Raw genomic sequence first — 22,886 nt, 5'->3', positions numbered from 1 at the left:
GTTGTTGACACTTGTGGCTCCCCTTTGAGTAGCAGGCCTGCTGCCGATTAGTTTGAACATACTGACCGAGGCAATTGATACGTGACCTTCCGCGCTTATTCTAGTCCTTTGGAAGTTTGCAGTATGGATGGCAAAGGCAATCCGGATGGAGAAAAGGGGGAGGGACATAGAGCTTCACACAGAAGTTAAAGGATTCGTGCGCAAATGCCCAACGCGTTTCGGCATCTGCCCTCCTCAAAAACACTGAAAAACAGTCAATAAAAACTGCATATATAAATGCTAAACTAGTCAGCCCTTAAAACTGACACTATGTAGCACTTCAGGTTTCAATCTTTTGCACACACTTACATGGGAGTAAGTAAGTCTCATGAAATTCAGTGCATAGAATTGGACCGTAACAGTCTCATGGTTTCAGTACCAAAGATCTGCAAAATGCAATGATTCTTTACCTTACAGTACTGTTGTGCAGTTTCATGAAATGGTATATAAAACTGCTTTGATTGCTCTAGAAAGATATAATTGCTACATGGTTTAAGCAAGTGCTTAACTTTCCTATTGACATCAATGGAACGTCAGACTGTTCGACACTGGTTGTATTGTGGTTTCTGTTTATTCAGTAGATAGGAGCCACCAGGGTTTTGACATGCTTTTTTACATTAACAATTATAGAAAGACATGTTCAAACAAGTGACAGGTGTCTCAGGACAAGCTTGCCGTGTACTAGGAACTTCAAATTAACCAAAGATTTGACTCTGTAGTTTCTAAAGCACATCTTTTTAAAACTGTTGTGGGTTGAAAGCAAGCCGTGGGTATCAAAAACATTGAGAGAGCCCGAGGAAGTCTATATAGACAATATTTTCAATGGGGAGGCATTTTCAACCGCACGAACTTGGCATAATCAGTACCTTAAAAGCCTTGGTAGTTGGGAATGTGTATTTACACCTTTCTCTTGACGATAAAAGTCTGGAAAAGCTTCCCTAACTGTCTTACCTCAAAGCGTGGCTACCGAGTAACAACTTAGTTCAGCAGAAAGATTTGGATTGATGTTGATTTGGGCTGCAATGCATCGGTTAGGTACGTGGAAGAAAGCAGTATTCAACTCTTTGGGATTTATTTTCAAATATACATACCCAGGATCGGACAGCATGGTTGCAACCTTAAGCATCTCTACTTGGAAATACACTCTCAAAAGTACAGTGAACATGCCAGGGGTGTAGCAATAATTGAGCGGATGGGTCCAAAGAACCGACCCCCCAGCTCCAGAGGGCGCCCCAGCTCCACCCCTCCCTATTTTCTTCATTATCTCCCTCACTTTGGCCCTCCGGGGAGAGGGCCAAGCAGGGCCCCCTCTTCCCTAGCTACGCCCCTGGAACTTGCATCTGGCGATAGTTAAGGATCGGGCAGAAAGTTCTACAGCACGCATCTTGTGGAGGTTTCTTTTTCGCGTACTACTGGTACTTTCTCCAGAAACTTGACACAAATGAAAAGTCTCGTACTTGATGTAACTGCTTTCCTTCGGGGGCTACTTCTTTTCAGAAATGCCTTCATTGTAAGTAACGGAGTCTTGAGAGGACTCCTGCGCACTAAAACTACGAGATCAGGGCCAAAGGAAAAAAGGTACAAGACTCTTTAAAGACGTCTTTCTTTTTTGAGTAAACTATGGTGCTTCCCACACTAGCACTGACCTGGATCACACACGCCCTTTCCACGAGTGTATTGACTTCCGAACTAGGCACATTCTAAGTGAACATGTTTAGAACTGAGGGGTTGCAATGCCTCATCTAGATTAAAAAAATGTCATGCTCCCTTTAAAAACCGTGAGCACCCTGGGGCTCTTAAAAAGACATCTTTTCAAGTCATTGTTAGATTATCATTATTCCCCCCCACCCCCCCACCCTGCACGCCACATGCCTTCCCTAGAATGTATATCAGCCCAACTCCCAAGTATGGTAAGTTATATTTGAAAAGTGTGTGTGTGTGTGTGTGTGTGTGTGTGTGTGTGTGTGTGTGTGTGTGTGTGAAGTAGGAGACTTATGGTGCTGAAATCAATAAGACTGTTTAAAATTCAAAGACCTGCAAATCGTTCTGTTTGTCCTTTGATAGGGCCTCTGCTGATTAAAATGCGACCAAGAAAGCTTAATTGCTGCACTAATTAAGAAGTCTTTAATTTCTGTCCTGGAATATTGTTTGAAGCAGGATTTCTCTTCTGCTCCACACAGCTTGTTCAGGGCAGCGCCTCCCTCCCTCTCTCTCTCCCTCCCGCCCCCCCCCCCCCCTGACCCTTTCGATGAATAAAGAATGCACGCTGGAAACAGTAAGATGAATAGATAGTTATTATAATTTATTACTTTCAAAACACCTGCTCCAGAGTTCACTGGCTTATTAAGCCCAGGGCAGCCGAGTAACGTGTAAGATGCGGTTCAGACGCCGCGCTGGAGGTGTCGAATGTTAAGTGTTCTAGTAGTACCTGAGTGACAGCAGATAAAAGTGGCACAATCCCCCCCCCCCCTTCTTTCTTTCTTTCTTTCTTTCCTCCTCTGTCGTTACCGGCAAATAAATATTTAAACTCATCAGACAGGCATACAAATACTTATCTTTAGGAAAACAGGGAGGTGGGGGACAGAAGACAGCAAAGGGTGGAAGAGGGAAAGGAGTTGGATTGTATGTGTGGCGACGGATCTCGATATTAAACTCATTACCGTATACTCTTCCGGTGTTTATTTGGTCTTCTTCCCCCGCCCCGCCACCTTTCCTGAGAAATACAGCGAGTGTGACCCAATTATACTTAGCCTCGTTCTACCTATTGACCAATCTTTGTTTCTCAAGGGGGCGGGGGTGACTAAAGAGGCTTGCTGTGTGATCAATAATTCTTTTATTTTTTTAAGAGTTGATTTATGCCAAGATTAAAAAATGAGTGGAAGGGGAAAGGGGTTAGAGGAAAGGACACTAACTGCAATCCAACCACCCATTTACTCCAGAGTAACCCTACTAAGGACAACGTGAGAGCCGGTGGACCGAATGGGAGCCACCACTATAGCAAAGAGGCAGAAAGTTGGCAGTACACGTTCTGGAACCTCCCAAAGTGAAGATCTTGCTAACCACGGATATGATCCAGCCGAAGTGCCGTGTTTTCCTTTCCCATGGGAACTGAATAAGCCTGGTTACGCTGTAGAAGTGCTTCCTTGGAGTAGATCGCCCGTCTTTGAAAAAGCATCCTGAGGGTAAAGGGGAAGAGGAGAGGTAGCCTGTTTAAGGCCGGACTGTACAGCTTTGGCCCTCCTGCAGATGTTGGACTACAACTCTCATAATCTCTGACAATTGGCCACTGTGGCGGGGGATTATGGGAGATGAAGTCTCAAAAGAGCTGGAGGGCCAAGGTTTAACTGGTTTATTAATTGTGAAGAAATTACAGCCTTGTGCCCTCCTCCCCACACAAAAAGTATACGAGGATATATGTATGTATTTATTCTATTGCCTCTAACACGTTAAACTGAATCTAGAAATATTGACCAAAGAGAGATTGAATATTGAAAATTTTGACCAAAGAGCTATTGAATATTGAAGGTGTTGGGTTTCGAACTTCTAACCTCTTGGTGACATAAGCTCCGCCCTCGCCTTATATAAATACACGCAGGCTTCTTGTCAGTGACAGGACGACTAGATAACACGCTTAATACAAATACAAAGGGGTAGTTGCCATTCAAGGCACGGCAGCTCTCTAATTATGTTTATTCTAATTGAAAGCAAAAAGGTTTGGTTTTGCAGGGTGGGGGAGAGGAGAGGGCAAGGGAAGAATCTGAAATGACTTGCAGGCTTGTTAAGATGTGTTCCCAGTAAGGCAAGTCGGCCCAATGTGAATTGTGATCGTGCTTATATACATGTTAGTGGGGAGAAGAAGAAATGTCTTGAAACTGAGATCGGAGTTTGTTACCAGCAATGCCCCCCGCGTGGGGGGAGGGGGAGGGAGAGAGAGAAAGAAAGAGAGAGACCCTAACGCTGGAGTTTCCAGTCCAGACATAACGCAAATCAATTGGAACACACTCCTATGGCCAGACTGCCAGATTGTTATGACTGCTAATTCAGTCAGTCAAACAATGCATTAGTAACCCGCCACAAACAGACTGGACAAAAACAGCACACACTTTGGAACAATCCCCATTATAGATCATTTAGAAAGAAAGAAACCCGCACGAAAAGCTTTAAAAAGAAGTTGCCAAATGCGCACCGCGATCCGAAACTTGCTTACTTAGAAGCAAGCTCTAAAGGGTTCAACAGCCTACGGATGTTTAGGATTGTAGCAGCCCGGGACGTAGCTTGTGGAGTTGTGTGTGCAAATATTCACAGCCTCTGTCAGACTTATAAGAGAAGTTGTGGCAGAAAGTTCAACAAACTGGATATGAAATGTAAATTGGATATAAGAGAATGGAGGTCGGTTGTCCCTACAGAGCGTTTGAAAGGCAAGCAGGTAGATTCAAACCGCAATTCACAACCTTAAGGTGAATAGCTTTTAGGCTGCGATCCTAAGGACAATCCTATGCACTTTACACACTGCTCGAGTGGGACTTACTTCTGAGTAAACATGCATAGAGTCGAAAGGAAGTACAGTTTTATCGGAAGTGAATTCACAACCATCAGTGGGACCGGATTTCGACATTTATGCTTACCCGTAGGAGACACGAGTCTGAGCTCGTAAGATGAGTGAGCGAGGTTTCTCGCCGGGGCTTAGTTAGCTTTGTTGGAGGAATCATCCGACCTAATTAATTGTAAGGATAAAATTCTTACGAGTCGGCTACCAATTTGCGGTGCGACGGTCATCTGCACGGCTCCTGGGAGTACTTGTAACTTATTAAACCACTTGTGGAATCGGACTGGGAGATCGTAAATACACAAGTTCTGCTGTCTTGGCAGCAGCGCGGATTATTGGTCCAAAGCTTTCGACCTTCCTACATCCCCTTCTGTGGTTCTCTCCTCAGTGCTTTAGGACTCTGTCCCTCCCAGGCTCCTTTTACTGAGAGGGGAAGGGGGGGGGAGTCCTGCTGCTCTCCAGAAACAATTCGAATTTCTGCCTGCGTGTGTGTAGCAACTAACTTTATACGGACTAGAAGCCCAGGGGTGCCGATTGCGTAGAAAGCCGCCCGGCTCCCCACGCATCTGCCGTCTACAGCTGCCCTCCTCCCACCCACTAAGGAGCTACTTCCCTCCCTTTCCGCCTGTCCAAGGACACGCCGCTGAATAAGAGGCGATCATCAGCTGCGAGGGCAGGGGGCGAGAGGCGGGAGGAGCGAGCGCTTTCCCTCTCCAGCACACACCCGCACGCTGACGGTGCCAAAGGATGAAGATCGCAGATGACCAAAGGCTCATTAAGTTGCTCCCTTACACCGTTTATTTAAAACAGTGGGGGCGGGAGAGAAACGCCCGACTTTACAACACGCACCATTGGGCTGGTTTTATTATTTCAGACTGACGAGGGGGAGAAAGTTGTGGAGAGAGATGCGCTGCGCTCCCTCCATCGCTTTGAGTATTCACCATGATGGTCACGCTACAGCGTTGTTAAAAACCGGCCAAAAGCACCGCTTATCCACGGAGAGCAGATCTATCGGATGGGGATGAATGGGACTGGGTGAGAGGGAGACTGCAGGCTCTTTTGCTACCCTGTATTCTGAGTCTCAGAAGCTGCAGAGGGGCGAAACGACAAGGATAACTTTATCCATCTCCTGTAAAAACAAACAAACCCAAAAACCAAAAACCTGTGTCTTTACTGCTTGCCTTTACGCGTTCGCCAAAGCCTGAAATCCCAGTCAAGCGACATTTAGAATTGTTCCACTGAAACCAGTGGGATTTCTGTCCAAACACACGTGCCGACTGGGAGAAAGTTGTTTAAATCCTTCCTATTGGAAATTTTAGAGGACAGGAACAACACAAACCTTCCCTCACCTTCTTGCTTCTGCTCTTACAAAAGGACTGGTGACCCTTTCACACAATCCATCCTGCTTGTAGAGTAAGAAGGCGCGTCTTGGACGAACTAATCTATGGCTTTTGCGATATTTAGCCATGTTTGAAAATAGCCGGTCAGAGGACCGGATAACCCCGGACAACTGGAGTGCGTCTTTGGAAGTAACGATTCTATATTTAGCAGGGGGAAGGAGCAACTGAGCCTATTCAACCCCAGCACAGCATCCCTCCAGTGGCTGCTAGTGGTGCCTGCCTTGCGTTTCTTTTAAGACAGCATTAGTATTCTTTTTCTGTGTAAACCACTCTGAGAACTTTTCTATTGAAAAGTGAAATATAAATAACAATAATGAATGAAAGTACATTATCTTCGGATTAAAGCAGGTAATGTCCCCACATCCCATCCGCCTAAAAACACACGTGGAAGCTAAGTGGTTTATTTTGGTGGAATCCCTGACTTCCAAGAATATGTGCTTAGGATCCCAACCAGGTAACCTTCTTCGTCTACTTCCTTTGTTCTCAGCAGGCGAAACTCTAGATTCCTTGTCTGATGATGAGCATCTCTCCGCCCCTCCCCCTTAATGAATCTCAGTCTTTTAGGAAATAAAAACCCTTGGCTTTGGAATCTGAAACAGGGACAGTTTCACTCACTCACACCCGCCCCCTCCCCTTTCTTTCAAGAATGGCGCAACAGTTTGCAGTATCTAGTCTAGGAAGAAATGTGCCTTAGACTAAAAGAGAGGAAGCAAAGATTTCTGGCAATGGAGAATGCCTGACAGTCAAGCAACTGAACTGCTCCTAAGCTAATTGTTTCCCTTCTAAAAACCACACTGGAAAGGTTTTTCAGCGTGCTTACAAAACGCCGCTACTGCCACATGACAAACAGAGGTTGCTAATGGCTAATGTGCAAAATTAACTCAACATTTTTTAAAAAAAAAAAGCCTTCCCCCACCACACTTAAAAAAGAAAGAAAAAGAATAGCTTGTTGGGGAAGTTTGAGATCCAAGCAGATTTATATTACTAGACCGTTATAAAAGGGGGTGGGGGGGGGCGAGGGGAGAAGAAGAAGGGAGGTATTATAATGGAAGTGCTGACACCATCTTAACCATAGCGTTGTAAACGGCAATGCTATAATATCCATTAAGCAGAAAGAAAAATAAGATGGTTGATCAATAATTTATACCAAGAGTACCAACTGCAGACATAATAACTGTAATGTTTGCAAAGCAATCTCTCGCTCTCCAGGCTTTAACAGTAAACTCAACCTAGCCACGCCGTTAATTTCCAACCCACCCACCCCCACCAGATGAGAATACAAACAAATTACTTAAAATTCTATTCTGCTCCTCATTTAGCATGCCTCGCATGGGATCCGAGAGCAAAAATTTAATTATGATGTAACTCGTCGTGGTTACGGGTGGAGAAAGGGGAGGGAGGTGGAAAGATGTAGTGAGTTGTACGGAACTCTGATGATGGCAAAAGGACCTGCGCTTCTAACAGCCTTCGGTCATGGGGAACCTGCTCCCCTCCGCCCTTTTTTGGAGCGCGCGGGGTGGGGGCGAGCTTTAATGTCAACGGGACGAACTTTGGGTCATCTCGATTCTTTGCAGTTATTCAGACATGAAAATCGAGTGACACAGCTTAACTTCAAAGCAAGTAACAGTGAGTGTGTGTTGAGCGTTTTTGTGTTTTGTTAAGAGCCACTGCTGAAACACAATACCCCAATGGGATGATAAGAATCAGTTTCACAAAACAATAGCCTTGGTGTTGAAAGAGAGAAAGGCTGGGGCTGGGGCTCGGGCTGGGGCAGGGAATGGGAGAAATCGGCGTCTCGGGTGCTGAGTTGGGAAACGTGTGTTGACCTCAACAATGCCTGCAGAAGCGCGATCCTAAGCATGCTTTTGCGGAAGTAAGTCCCTGTGCCAATAAGTTCAAATGGACTTCTGTGTTTCGCAAGTGTTTACTGGGGAGTAAGTTCCGTTGAGCTCAGTGAGAACCTACTTCCGAGGAGACATGCATGCGATGAGACTGCAGATCTGTTATCTCCAATTACAGGACAGGTAACCGGTCATTTCCGCCCAGGCTTGCTATACTGATAATACCGCACAGGGTATTTATACACCCAAATACACCCAAACTATACACCCAACCTAAACACATTTACTTGGAAGTTAGTTCGGTTCAAGACAACATTCGTGCTCAGTAAAATGGACTTGGGATCAGGAAATTGAGAGGCGAGCTGGTCTTGTGGTAGCAAGCATTACTTGTCCCCTTAGCTAAGCAGGGTCTGCCTAGGGTTGCATATGAATGGGAGATGCTGTGTGAGCACTGTATGGAGCTGCTGGTCTGGGAAGAGCAGAAGGTTCCAAGTTTCCTCCCTGGCATCTCCAAGATAGGGCTGAGAGAGATTCCTGTCTGTAACCTTGGAGAAGCTGCTGCCAGTCTGTGTAGACAATACTGAGCTAGATGAACCTATGGTCTGACTCAGTATATGGCAGTTTCCTATGTTCCTAAATCAGATCGCAAAACTTACTCATTCCCAGGGTCCTAGCTAGGGGAGAGGGGGCCCTGTTTGCCCCTCCCTACCAGGCCTCTTGGAGTGAGGGAGATAATGAAGAAAATAGGGAGTGGAGCTGGGGGGCCCTCAGGAGTATGTGAGTGTGTTGGGGGCTCCCAGGTTCTTTGAACCCATCGGCTCAATTATAGCTACACCTCTGCTCATTCCCTTAACCTGCAAGGGAATTCCCATACCTTTCATTGGGCTTAGGACCAAGAATATTCAGGCTACTGGTGCTTAAATATTTTTGCTTATTTGTTTCACTTCAGTTGCACCCCCCAACTCAAAACATGCAACCTAATCCTTTGCATGTTTACTCGGAAGTGAATCCACCTGTTCAATGGAGCTGGTAAAAGTGCATAAGACTATATAGGCTTCATTGCAAAAATAAACTCCATTGATATCCAAAGGACTTAATGGCAAATAAAGGATTTTCCTCAGACAGACAGGTTCCTGATGATAGGTTGCTGTGATCTTCTTCACACTACTTACATTATTGCAGTGCACATAACTATGTACAAGGAGTAAACTGAGGAAAGAGGACCCAAGTTTAGCTAGTGTTTTCACGCAAGACTTTTACATTTATATTATAGACAGATTTAAGGCTTGTGTGAAAATATCCATAATATAATTTAAAAAGAGTCAGACCCTGGCTTCAGTTGCAGCCCTGTGTAGATAGATAAACTTTATTGTGTTCTTTGACCAGTACAGTTGCAGTCCTGTGTTATGGACCAGCCTTTCACGCCATTTGAAATCAATTGAGTTTGTGCACATGTAATTGGGCTCCTGATCGAAACGTTCTTTCTACATGTCAAAGAATGGTGTGTGTGTGTGTTTCCCATCTGGGATGACTGAAAAAGCAAGTCCTGCCAGAATAAACACTGCAGAGCAAACTTGAAATCATTCTGTGATGATGGGTTCCAAAACTTCAAAAGTTTTTGCAGCTTGTCTCTCCATAAAGCTGCTTACTGTTTGGCCTACCCTTTTTACTCATTTCCTGAGCATAAAAAAAGAAATGGAATGCTACCCTGAGCCTCAAGTTGTAAAATGGTATATTATTCTTTGAACAGTTGCACTTGGAAAGAAACCAGTAATTTATATGAGAAGTGTTTGATTGCTTGCTTATCCAGTGACCCATAACAAGTCGGCTTCTTCCAGAAATGGCAGAAAACAAAAGGCAGCTAAACAGTGAATTTATATACCAAGGCTGAGATCCGAAGAGCTACCTGGAAGTGCCACAAAAATCAGTTATACTTATTCCCAAGTGAATATATTAGAATTAAGATGCTAGAGAGATTCAGGGGAAGGGGACACCGTGCATTTTATTGTCTCTTTAGCCATGCTTAAGAGAAATAAAGAACAGATCCAGTCAAAGAGATGCACTTTTAGGTGAATTGATTTCATAGTGAGTGAGTCAAATGTGTGCTTAAACTTTTTAAGCTGAAACAGTGGGAATGAAAATATGTTCAGTTTGGCTGGTTTGTATGCAAATTTTCAAACTATTACACTACCTATGAAGGTTATGATAAACAATGCTAATGGTTCTTCCATCAGAATTCTCCTGAGTTAAGAGACCTTGATCTAAATACTGCAATTGAATGCATGGATACTTGGAAGAAAGTGGGACTTACTTTTGTGTAAATATATATTGGGTTCCATGTTCATTAATTGGCAACAAGTCCCTTTGGAACCATTATGTAGTCCAGTGATTCTCAAAGTTGGGTTCCCAGATGTTATTGGACTTCAACTCCCATAATCCCCAACCAAAGGCCCCTGAGGCTGGGGATTATGGGAGCTGAAGTCCAATAACACCTGAGGACCCAAGTTTGAGAATCCCTGATGTAGTCCTTCCAAACAATGGGTACAACCAAAGTTAAATACTCTGATTTTATTTTAATTTTGACTGGGTCATGTTCAATATGTTTAGGATGCATGCAATTCTCAGTTGTTGGAAATAGTGGGCAGCTGCTCTCACATAAGAATATTCTGCTCACATAACGGGGGAGGGGTGATTTTCACCAATCCCCCTTTCCTCTGCTGTCCCTGATATCCTTTCAAAATATGTTCCAGATGGCTGGTGGACCATCAGGGATATATTTTAAAAGGGCACTGGGGTAGCAGAAGGAAGGGGCAATTCTTATGTTCTACAGTGTCATCATTTTAAATAAACATTTATTTACATTTGTGTGCTAGACATGCATTTTTTTGTGTTTTTAACCAAATAAAGATAAAGGATCCAATGATAAGTAAGCACTTTCAATTTGTTGAATTGGTTTCAACAAGCTTCCATTTAAATAAACACTCCCATTGAAATAAACAGAATATGTGACCTGTCCCTATAGACTCAGGGATGGGTGGACTTTAGGCTTCTGGTAGCTACTTTTCTTTCGTCAGAGCCATAGGTTGGGGAGGCAGAGTTTGTAGAATAAGGGATTTTGACATCAAACGTCCTGAATTTCAGAAAATTTTGCTTCAGGACAGTAGGGGAGCAAGAAGATCTGTTTTGTGGAAGAAGAAAAAGGAGAGGAAAGAATGAGAGAGAAAATAAAAGCAACCCTGAGCACCCAAATAGAACAGCCAATCAGCCAGCCAGCCAATCAGATCTGCAGTGCTGGCTGGAAGCAAAGCAGCAAGCCCAAATGCTTGGAGAACTACTTCAGATCACCCCAGGAAATACCAGTGATGCCCACTCCTACTATATACCTACTAAGTTGAAAGAATACCTGAGCTCAGTTAGGTTTACTCCAAAGTACATATACATATGATTGAAGCCATAACAATGCCAATGCTTGACCTAACAGGAGTCCAGCTTACTTTGGCTTACTTACTTTTGAGCAAACATTTATAGAATTGCATGTCCCACTGAATGAAGTGAGATCTACTTATAAGTACTTGTAAACAGGCTTCAGATTTCACTGAATGTCCCAATGAAACCAAAGGAATAAATTAGCCATGGTAAGTCCTTATGCAGTCCCAACATAGCATCTCTCAAGTGGTAGTTGTTGGTGTCTAGTTAATGGGTTTGTTTCTCTCTCCACCCCCACCCCCCATTTTTTAAAAAGACTGTAAGCCTTTTGGGACAGGAATTGTCATATACCTTTTTCTATGGAGCCATCTTATTTATTTGTTATTTCTGAGCCATTTTTGGAAGGGTGGTATAGAAATCAAATAAATAAGTAAGTAAGTAAGTAAGTAAGTAAGTAAGTAAGTAAGTAAATAAATAACCACTCTGGGAACTGGTTTGTTGGAAAGCAGCATATAAGTATTCTTAGAGCAACAACTTGATTCACTTTGGTTTCAGTGAGAATTGCAGCTAAATTCTAACCACATTTGCTCAGAAATACATGGCCTTTTGTTCAGTGGTATACTTTGAACAAAAAGCAACACTTTGAAGTGAGTAAGCTTAGGTTTGTAGCCTCAGTGATGATGGCAATGATTACTAGAAATAATCCAGCCAAAATTAAGCACTTTTAAATTACATTGTTTTCAGTGAGGAAGCCAAGCATGTGCTTAAATCACCCAATAGGATTTGACATCATTGACATCAATAGGATTTGAAAGTACTTAACTTTGGCTGGCTCATGCCCTAAGTCTATTTTAAAATTAGATTGAGAGACCCTGAACTGAAACACAGATGGCTTTTTCATAAGAATTTAACTTTTTAATAGAGTGAAGCTGCTAGCAATAGGGAGCGCTTTATGTTTGCTATCAAATATTTTCATATAGCAATATTCACATTCATAGGTTTTAAAATGGCATTGGGGGGAAATAGCTTTTAATATACCGAATAACCATATTTTTGTTTAATGGAACTGATGAGAAATCCAGCCATCAAGAACTTTTAAAGTTCTTTCTGTGGAAGGGTTACAGGATGTCCATTAAGGATGAAATTAATGAGACTTAAGAATACTTTGCTCTGGCTTAATTTGCCCAGTTTCTTCCAGGTTGCCCATCCCTTCTACCACCCTGTATTGTAAAGGTAAAGGTAAAGTGTGCTGTCAAGTTGGTGTCGACTCCTGGCGACCACAGAGCCCCATGGCTGTCTTTGGTAGAATACAGGAGGTGTTTACCATTGCCATCTCCCACGCAGTATGAGATTATGCCTTTCACTATTTTCCTATATCACTGCTGCCCAATATAGGTGTACCAGCGGGGATTCGAACCAGCAACCTCTTGCTTGATAGTCAAGCATTTCCCCACTGAGCCATTAGGTGGCTACCCTGTATTGTACAAGAAGTCTTTGACCTAAGATGTTCCAAGATGAACGGCATTTGGGACATTTGTAAATTGCCACCTTTTAAGAACTTGGCAGCTATGTCTCACTTTACAGCACTCACCATGAGAAGGAAGGCTCCTCTAGACAGCTGCTGGTGCATGGGCTAGGGAACGAGATTGGGCTAATTGAGACTGGCAGGCTTGGCGGCAGCTGCAGCAGCATCTAAGTCTGCAGAGGGATTGGATGACTCACCTATCCAAGATGCTCCCTCCTGCTGCCACTGCTGCTGCTTTAGCTCCTCCTCCCAGGCTCAGGTGCTGTGCTGTGGTGGCAAGATGAAGATGCCTAACCTTTTCCCAGTCCACATGCCACTTTCTGTGCACCCTCCTTCCTTCCCTGTCTAAACGTTGCCCAGGAAAAGAAGGAGAGGGAGGTGAGCTATCCAGTTGTCTCCAACCAGTATGACAACAGCAGGAAAAATAGGATATCCGGGCTTGCTTCAAGAACCAACCCCTCATTTATAACATTATTTCCTATGGGAAGATAGGTTCCAAGTTAAGACATTCTTGACTTAAGGCACAGTTCCAGAAACTAATTGTGTCATAAGTCTGAGGACTTGCTGTATCGTTAATATACAACTCACAAAATTATCCACTATCAGATGGTCTCCACACAGGGGTTCCCAGAACTAATTTCTAGTTCCTAGAATGAACTGTCCGAACACAGGAGCTCCTAGAACTAATTTCATTGCAAATGAAAACAGGAAGTGCAGAGGAGTGATGGCTGGAGTTGAACTTAGGAACAGGTGACCCAGATGATACTTAGGAAGCTGGGCTTGGGGGTAAACTCTAGACATTTCAATTATTCTAAGCATCTACAGGATTAGATGCAAACATTGTTTTGATTAGCTTATGAACACAAACAGAGTTATAGATCCATGTGTGCAATTTTAATTTTAATTTTTTTCTATTAAGCAAACTGTGTATTCTTAGAGTGCCAAATGTTCCAGTGTGCCAGATTTTTATTGGTATTATTATTTCTACTACTGTATTATTATTTTGAGTAATTAAAAATGCTAACTCACTTGTACCTCTCATCTGTCCAGCTTTGCTCATCTTGTCTTCTCTCCTCTTCCTATCTGTCTCTTCCTTTCCAACTTAATATTGAGTGTGCATTATTGGGAAGGGGTATAGCTAGGGGACAGGGGGCCCATGTTCACCCCTCTCCCCGGCAGCCCCTTGGAGTGAGGTAGATAATGAAGAAAATAGGGACAGGTGGACCTGGGGGACCCTCAGGAGCTGGGGGTCCCAGGTTCTTTGAATCCATCTGCTCAAGTATAGCTGCACACCTGCTACTGGGACTCTTTTCTGTTGCTTGTCTCCTCTTCCAGGTAGCAAAACAGAGTTCCAACAATATGCACTCAATTTTAAATTGGAGAGGAAGAAGATTAGCAGTGGCATGAGTCTAGACAAGGCGAATTGTTCAGCAGCAGCCCTGACAGTTGATTGGCTGGCTGGTTTGTGGCTAACACTCACTGGCCTGCCTACCCAGTGGACTAAACCCAACATTTGTGGGCCTTGTTCATGGACTAAATTCTTTGCTTTCTAGGGCAGCATATGCAACATATCTCATTTATATCCTTATAACAGTTCTGAGATGTAGGTTAGCCTGAGAAATAGTGAACAGGCAAATGTCATCAGGAACTTTTGGAAAATTTGAGAAGACCCTGGTTCAAATTCCTGCTCAACTATTGAGCAGGAATTTGAACCAGGGTCTTCTCAAATTTTCCAACACTCTATTCACTCTATCATACCTGGCATATCGAAGGTTCCCCACCCCACTACCAGCCTCGTGTGTCCCCACTACACCCCAAAACCAGTAGTTGTGAGCCTTGCTTGCTCATTTTCCTTACAAAACCAATATGTTCATTAGTAAACGAATAGGGGTTTAGGGGAGGGGAGTGTCCACACATCATTTCTCAATTACTCTAAATAGGGAGGGGGCATCATCTGATGCTTTGCTTCAGACAGTATCATATGATACCTTGGGCTAGCACTATTTACAGTGTGGAATGAAAAGGAAAAATAATTGATGGATCAACATCATGAAAAGGGCTACAAGAGCAATACAAAAACAAAGTATCATTTGAACAGATGGAAGAGGTGCTGAAGACACCTGTCCTGGGGCATCATTTGGTCCAGGGTCCACCCAGGGGATTCAGATTTTTTTTTTAAAAAAAAATAATCTAAAACAGGGTAAGTCAATGTTTGGATTACCAGGGACTGCTTTTTTTCTACAGACACTAGTCTGGCGGCTAGACTTCCTCACAGAGGGCCAGTTTCAAAAATGAAGTTAGCTCCACTTTGCCTTAAGGGCTTCAAAAGTAGGGAGCACATCTGCTCAGATGATATAAAGTCAAAAGTGTGTGTGTTTGCGTATGTGTGCGCACCATCTTAGGAAATAATATGCTTCCTGATCTCGCAAAGAAGCAGTTTGGTAGTGGTCCTTCACCTTTCTGGAATGAAACTATTTATATGTTTAATTTATTTTTAACACATATACCACCATTCTTTCTCTAAGACAAGGTTAAGGCAGTTTGCAGTGATACAATTAAAACTTACATTTCAGAGAGAATATGAATACATTGCAATATGACCCCTAAATAAACTCCAAGCAAGTTCCTCTTCCAATGCTGCCTTCCCTTCCTCCATTGTCTGAGGGAGAAAAAAGCCATTTCCCCATTATATTTCCAGCCTTCCTCAGACTCAAATAAATTCCACAGTTCTATCCTATCTTCAAGGCTATCTCTGATCTAGAAAAATCCAAGGCCATCAACTGCTATACTTTTGTTTTAAGTATAGCAGTTGTATCTATTTTGCTTTTCAGTCATTCTCACTAGGCTCCCAAAAGCGACTGTAGATTTATGCTTAATTATTGGTTATTTCAGGAGATGCATTAAGTGATGTGAAAATACAGTATCAGAGTAAAGAGCCCTGATGCTAAATTCCAGACCAAAGCAGAATAAGAGACCCTGAAAACAACAGACTGGAAACTGTAGCAGGAAGTGGCATCATCTCAGACATGGCTTAATTGGTCCACAGAAGCTTGGGCATTTGAATATATTAACATAAGCAATATGTTTTTTTCCTATTTGTTTTTAACACTGGAAATCCATAAGCAGCATCAAAATCCTATATTCCTCCATTTGAAGCAATTCTGAATTACTTAAAAAAAAACACTAGTCACCTCATATCAGAAAAAAATTAGAGGCATTTGCTTTAAGTACCAAACGGAAGTTTAAGTTGTTAGTACAAGGAACAAGATAAATTATGCAAGAGTGTAGAAACATTTGAAATGGTAGTTTTAATTATTGTAAATATTGTTCATCTGGTTAAACTTAGATATGAAAGAGAGAAGACAGTGAAGCAGAACTGATAGGCCAAATCTCTATCTTAATACTGATGTGGCCTAGAGTCTTAATGGCCATTAAATTAATGAAGATGGATAACAATACTAATAGTATGATTCCAATCATGTTTCTTCAGAAGTAAATCCCATTGCTTTCTTTGGGACTTGCTTCCAAATAAGTATGTTTTGTTTAGGAGAACAGTTTCAGAGCACACACTTTGTAATCCATTGTTCACAAATAGTATCTTTGAACTTTATAGGTTGCTTGCTTGACTTCTTTTGCATTTTGTAAATGTCTTCTCTATTTACTGAAGGAAATGAAAGGCCACTCATTGTTTCAAATTATTAAAAACAAATATATGATATACAATTACTATACCAAATTGCTACACTACAGGAACATAAACATACCAAAGAGACATTTTCACTGAAAAGTGAAATGAGATTTGCATAATTCCTGCAATATATTATGGTCTGGAAAAAGGATGTTCACCATGAAAATATGATCTAGCATATTTCAGTTCTAACTGAAAAACTACGAACATGATCTAGCCACTTTCATTTATTTAAAATGGGTGGGGGGAGCATGTGCTTAATTATTTTGCTGAAATAAATGCAGCTTTAAAAATAAATTTGACTGGAAACGGCCCAAAATTATTATACTTATAAACGATAAGTAGAGTAAAATTATAGGTTTGCTTTATCATGTATCACATGGAGTTGTTGTTTTCCCTTATGCAGGATCAAGTTCACTTCATAGTCCTGGAAAAAAGCCAAAATATTTGTTCATCTCATTAAAATGTCTTGTAGATTTAGACCTTTTTATTTGTTGTATTGTTTTATGCCTGTTTTTATATGTTTTTATACTCTTAGCATGTTGTTTTTATTGTGTTTTTATTGTATGTTTTTAACTTTTGTAAACCGCCTTGGGGCTATATTTTAATGAAAGGCGGTATAAAAATGCAAAAATAAATAAATAAATAAACTCTGCTGCATGCAATTTTGCAATTTTGATTTTTTGAAACATGTACCATTTTTATTTTTATTTATTCTACAATCTATTCTTTCAACCCAGACTTTAAAACTTGTTGCTGTTGTCCACAGACATTATTTAATGCAAGTAAAAGGTTCACCTTTTCTTTTATTGATCCCTGGCTTTGAAACAAATCTGTAATGCTCTGTTCCATTGCTGTGTTACTGAGTACTTTCATAATATACTACTAATCTGGCATAACACGAAGGGACATGCAACCTTAAATTGTTGCTGCTTCCTACTATAAAAAGGATGAAAGTGCTATATATTTAAGTACAATTACCTAATCCCAATATTTGTGGGAAATCACTGTACCGAAGATTCAGATATATTTGTCCGATAATCACCGATTCACTGTTCAACTGTGATTCCAATGAGCTAAAGGCGCCCTCTGTAGGGCACTCATTGTAAACATTCTCCGGAAGCAGATGTTCATGCATCTCAGAGATACACGCCATGCACTTTGGTAAAGTATTTGTTTTATGTAAAGATCAGGAAACATTTTATGTTTGATTACCTCATTGCAAAACATTTAAGGACTGTTGTTTCTGCGGAAAAAAGATCAGCGATTTTCAACATCTGGGAAAACAAACTTGAATACAAAGCAGTGGTTTATGAAATTAGAATTAAGAAGTTGCAAAATAAACAAGCAAGCAAGCAAACAAACAAAGCCCCACCGTTCTGTACTTTACAAGACATTTGCTAAAGAGCCATTCACTCACTGCAGCTGATCTAAGGAGTGGAAAATGGATTAGAAGCTCTGAGTGAATTATGAACGTTGGCCAAAGAACAACTATGGAGAGAATTCATGAAGCAACATGCTTTAATAAACTCTCTTTCAGCCTTTGCACTTGTAAAGTTTACCACAATGCAGATTCATTATCAGTCCCACTGGGCAGACACATTGCTCACTAAGAAATTGCTTTTGTTAGTGTGCCCACAGAAGGAGATTAGCTAATTCACAAGATCTCTGGGGGCCACTGGTAATTATTTGGGGAATTTCTCCCTTAATTTATAATACCAGCCATTAGCCAGCCTAGACAAAAGTGGTAGTATTTCAAAGTACACCTCTTTCCAGCAATCATTTCATTCAAGGCAGCAACCTATAATCGCTTCAGCTGGTAAATTAATCTGCTAATGCTTTAGTTGATTAATTGGTGGAGAGCCAATTTTAATTGATGAAGCTACATACCTGTTTATTTTGAAGCCATTTTGGTTCTGGTGTGTTACTGTAATAAAGAATGAAAAAATAAATTTAAACAATGGTCTCTTTTTCTAACAATGAGTGGTAGGCTTTGTTTAGACAACTGCAAATTATCTTAGACTTCCTCAAGTATCTTGAATAGGCAAATATATGGAAGTTTTGGAAATATGAAAGTATATTAAAAATTTATTAGCTTCTTATCAGCTTAATCAGTTCACAAGCAGATGATTAGTCAACTAAAATTCTTGAAAGCTTACATAATTCCATTATATTGGCACAATGTGTTTACTATTGAGCTGCATACATAGTGTTCTTATGAGGGAGTTCAGCAACTTCTTAACAACAACAACAACAACAAATATTGATATACCGCTTTTCAACAAAAGTTTCCAAAGTGGTTTACATAGAGAAATAAATAAATAAATAAATAAATAAGATGGCTCCCTGTCCCCAAAGGGCTCACAATCTAAAAAGAAACATAAGATAGACACCAGCAACAGTCACTGGAGGTACTGTGCTGGGGCTGGATAGGGCCAGTTATAAGCATTTATGCACACCATCCCTTTGAGATCGACAAATTCTATTTGCTCCACTTGTGAAATGCACATAAGGAAACAATGAATCTTGTCCACACTTACACAGTGAAAAGCTCTGGCTGGCTTTCCAAATGGAAAACTCATGGATCACTGGTCCATCCTTACTGTTGTCCCATTATCAACAGCCAGGCAAAGAAAGTACTGCAAAGGGCACTTAGCAGCATAATGTTTCTGATAAAGCTTAATTAGGCTTGCCAAATGCTGGTTTGCTCACATTAGGTGAACTAGCTTGGACCAGTGATCAGAGTATGGGACCTGAAAGAGGAGTTCAAATCCTTGCTCAGCCATGAACTCTCTGGGTGGCTTTTGGCAAGTCTTTAGTTCCGCAAAAGTGAGTTTTAATGATATGCAACACAAGCTTTCTAGAGAAGATAGCAGTATAAAATAATCTGCACATGGGCAGTCCAAGCCTGCTTTATCTCCTGTGATGCAAACCGCAATGCACATGCATGTATTAATCAAGCCTTAAGCCTTATCTCTACTTTTGGAAAAAAATAGTATAATAGCTACTTTTTCTCCCCAGTGAAATCTAGGAAACATAGTTCAGTGGGGTGGCTAGGGATCTCTAACAGAGAATTCTCAACACCCTCATCTACAATCTTCAGGATTCTTTAGGGGAAGCCACAGGAGAGGAGAGCTGGTCTTGTGGTAGCAAGCATGACTTGTCCCCATAGCTAAGCAGGTCTGCCCTGGTTGCATATGAATGCGAGACTTGATGTGTGAGCACTGCAAGATATTCCCCTCAGGGGATGAAGACGCTCTGGGAAGAGCAGAAGGTTTCAAGTTCCCTCTCTGGCTTCTCCAAGATAGGGCTGAGAGAGATTCCTGCCTGCAACCTTGGAGAAGCCGCTGCCAGTCTGTGAAGACAATACTGAGCTAGATAGACCAATGGTCTGACTCCGTATAGGGCAGTTTCCTATGTTCCTAACTGTTGAACTCATGTACAGTAGTGGCCCAAGCCATTTTGGTACCTGAAACCAAAATGGCTGTTCATGCCACACCACTTCTGCTCTTTGCCTGTGTGCTGTCAGCAAGAACACTGCTCTGCCCAGCAGTGAGAGCAATTATGCTTGTCTTTTTGGCATCTTTTAGGAAGGCCTCATTCTGGTATTGACTGTCCTGAAGGGAGATGTCAAATCAAGCATACACTTGCCCAGGGGCCCAAAGGAAGTTAGAATCCAAGTCAGGCTGCCTGCCTACTTTTACTGGAGGATAGTGAGGTCATCCAGCAGAGACAATCAATGGCAATACCTCCTAGAGACGGGCCCCTGCCTGCCCCCACCCCCAGCCTTCAGAGAGGCTTGAGGGGGAGACCGGAGAGCAAGCTGTTACCCAGATGTTGGCCCAGGGACCTTTGTCTCCTCTTGTTCAATTGTAGCGATACCCCTGATATGTGTCAGTAGAGATGTGCTTAAACCCAGAAGCTTTTCTTGTTTAACAAGAAGTAGTTTGGGGTTCCCAGTCCAGACTGGAACATGGCATGCAAGGAGGAGAGTTTCCCTCTTACCCCCTGTGTTATCTTCCTGCTCAAAATTGTATCTTTTTAGCTGTAAATAAAATAATTATAATTATAAATAAGAGCAGCACTATTCTGCTGCGTTCTCCTCTTGGACTATGTAGCTTTGCCCATGTTAGACATTGGTGGGCATAATAGTTGTAAAAGCTGATTCGTAATTACTGGGTCATCATCCCCACTCAGAAGCCCGGGGAACATGCTGGACAGTGCTTATGCAGAGGTACTGTGCAAGGTGCCTTCATCAAGGGACTCGGTATGTAGCCACCACGACTTCTGAAACTGCATACGTTTGAAATGGGACCTTGTGAGTGCAGGAATGTTAACATCTGCATAATATAGGTTGGCATCATCTCACAAATGTGAGAAATACAAAAAGTGATTTACTGCTGGTTCTCACATGCTTGTTAGGGATGTGCACAGAACCGTGGGGGGGAGGCTCGAAGGCAGCGGGGGTACTGCATTAAGAGTGGGGGAGGGTGCACTTACCCCTCCAGCTACTTTCTCTCCACTGGCGTCCATTTTTTTCAAAGCCCATCAGGGCGGCAGCTTACCTCCCTGCGCACCTTTGTCCCCCTTGTCTGGATAGGACCAGAAGTCTCCGGCGTGCCTGTGCATGCTGGCGCAGGCACACAAATGTCGCGCCCGCATGTGCGTATGTGCCAGCGCATGCAGGTGTGTCGGAGACTTCCGGTCATATCCGGACACTGGGGGCAATGGGTCGGCGGGGAGGTATGCTGCTACCCTGATGGGCTTTGGAAAAAACAGACGCCGGTGGGGGGAAAGTGGAGGGAGGAGTAAGTGCACCCTCCCCCGCTCTTAAAGTTAGACACCCCTGCCATTGAACTGGTTCAGAGGCCCATAAAGGGCCTCCAAACCGGTTCCGTGCACATCCCTAATGCATGTTGGTTGCACAGCACTCGATATATGAACTGACTCCCTTAAAAGGCACTTTGATATGAACATTCTATCTGCATTGGCCAATTCATACCTGTAAGTCACCACAGGGGCATCTTGTGGAAACAAGTTGAAGTCCATGGGAGAGCTTTCTCTTTTCCTTTTAGTTCCACCCAAGGAAGATTACCTTGTGTTAGTAACAGAAGGACAAATCAATAATGTGGCATACCTTCAGTAGCCCCACAAATAGGTTATTGTGGTAGCGGGTCTAGACAGGCGGTTGCCAAGTTTGTATTTGGTTACAATATCAGGGGCAAAGATTCGTGACAACCAGAACTGGGGCAGTTACATTTGTTTTCTAAGTCAAGATCATGTATATGTATTTACATTTGGACTCCCCACCCCATCTCGACAGGTTTTGTAGCAGAAATTTATCATAAAATGGCTGCAACACAACCATGGTACTAGGCGCTAGCCACATCATGATGTCATTCCATTCATTTTCTATTTTATAATTGCAACCCACTGTTTTATTGGTTCTATTTTATTATTGCAACCCAAAACTCTATAACATCTCCATAAAACGTATATTTAGCATTCAGTACTGCAGGATTGCTCTGTTATGATAATAATCTTACTGCCATGTAATTTACCTAAGTGGAACATTTATCAGGGATTAAAATCTGACGCAGGGGAAAATTTATTCCTGATACAGTAGTGGCCAGCTCCAGCAGGGGCAGGCAGTGATAGCAACAGGAGATACCCTTTAAAAATGCTGAACTTCTCCATCACTGACACCTGGCATCCTTAGGGAACTGGCCAGCCATTCAGCAGGCCTCTGCACATGTGCAACAGCCATTTGAGCAAGTTTTGCTGTGCTAACAACTCAAATGGCCACTAAGCATGCTGCAGGGGTGGGGCAGCATGTTTAATGCTGGGTCAGCCACCACCAGTTCCCTAAGAACATTGGGTGCTGGCGATGGGGAAGGTTGGCATTTTAAACAAGATATCTCTCACCATCCTCAGTGTCCCCCATGAAGCCAGTCTCACCGGCTGCTAATGTCTTGATATCTATTGTATTTTTACATTATATCCTGCTCTTTCTCCAAGGAGCCCAAAGCAGCACACATGGTTATGATTAGCCTCAGAACAACCCTGTGAGGCAGGTTAGGCTGAGAGATAAGTGACTGGCCCAGAGTCACCCAGTGAGTTTCATGGCTGAGTGGTTAGTTGAACTCTGATCTCTATGGTACTAGTTCAACACTCAAACCACGACACATATTACTATTACATTTTATATCCCGCTCTTCCTCCAAGGAGCCCAGAGCGGTATACTACATAATTATGTTTCTCCTCACAACAACTCTGTGAAGTAGGTTAGGCTGAGAGAGAAGTGACTGGCCCAGAGTTACCCAGCTAGTTTCATGGCTGAATGGGGATTTGAACTCAGGTCTCCCCGGTGCTAGTCCAGCACTCTAACCACTACACCACGCTGGCTCTCTGGTGACAATGC

At 42.5% G+C, this 22,886-nt stretch overlaps 1 long non-coding RNA gene across 1 annotated transcript; it reads right to left on the bottom strand.

The window, feature by feature from the left end:
• Positions 1-17,699: 17,699 nt before the first annotated feature.
• Positions 17,700-21,736, bottom strand: LOC128350152 (uncharacterized). Its single transcript, XR_008319178.1, has 3 exons — positions 21,468-21,736; positions 18,356-18,392; positions 17,700-17,755 (listed from the first exon to the last, which is right to left on the bottom strand). It is a non-coding gene; the product is annotated as an uncharacterized LOC128350152 (long non-coding RNA).
• Positions 21,737-22,886: the final 1,150 nt, after the last annotated feature.

Source organism: Hemicordylus capensis, chromosome 3 (assembly GCF_027244095.1).
Source record: "Hemicordylus capensis ecotype Gifberg chromosome 3, rHemCap1.1.pri, whole genome shotgun sequence".
Classification (NCBI taxonomy): domain Eukaryota; kingdom Metazoa; phylum Chordata; class Lepidosauria; order Squamata; family Cordylidae; genus Hemicordylus; species Hemicordylus capensis.
Note: the sequence above shows the minus strand (reverse complement) of the source record. Positions and strands in the feature narration are given on the sequence as shown.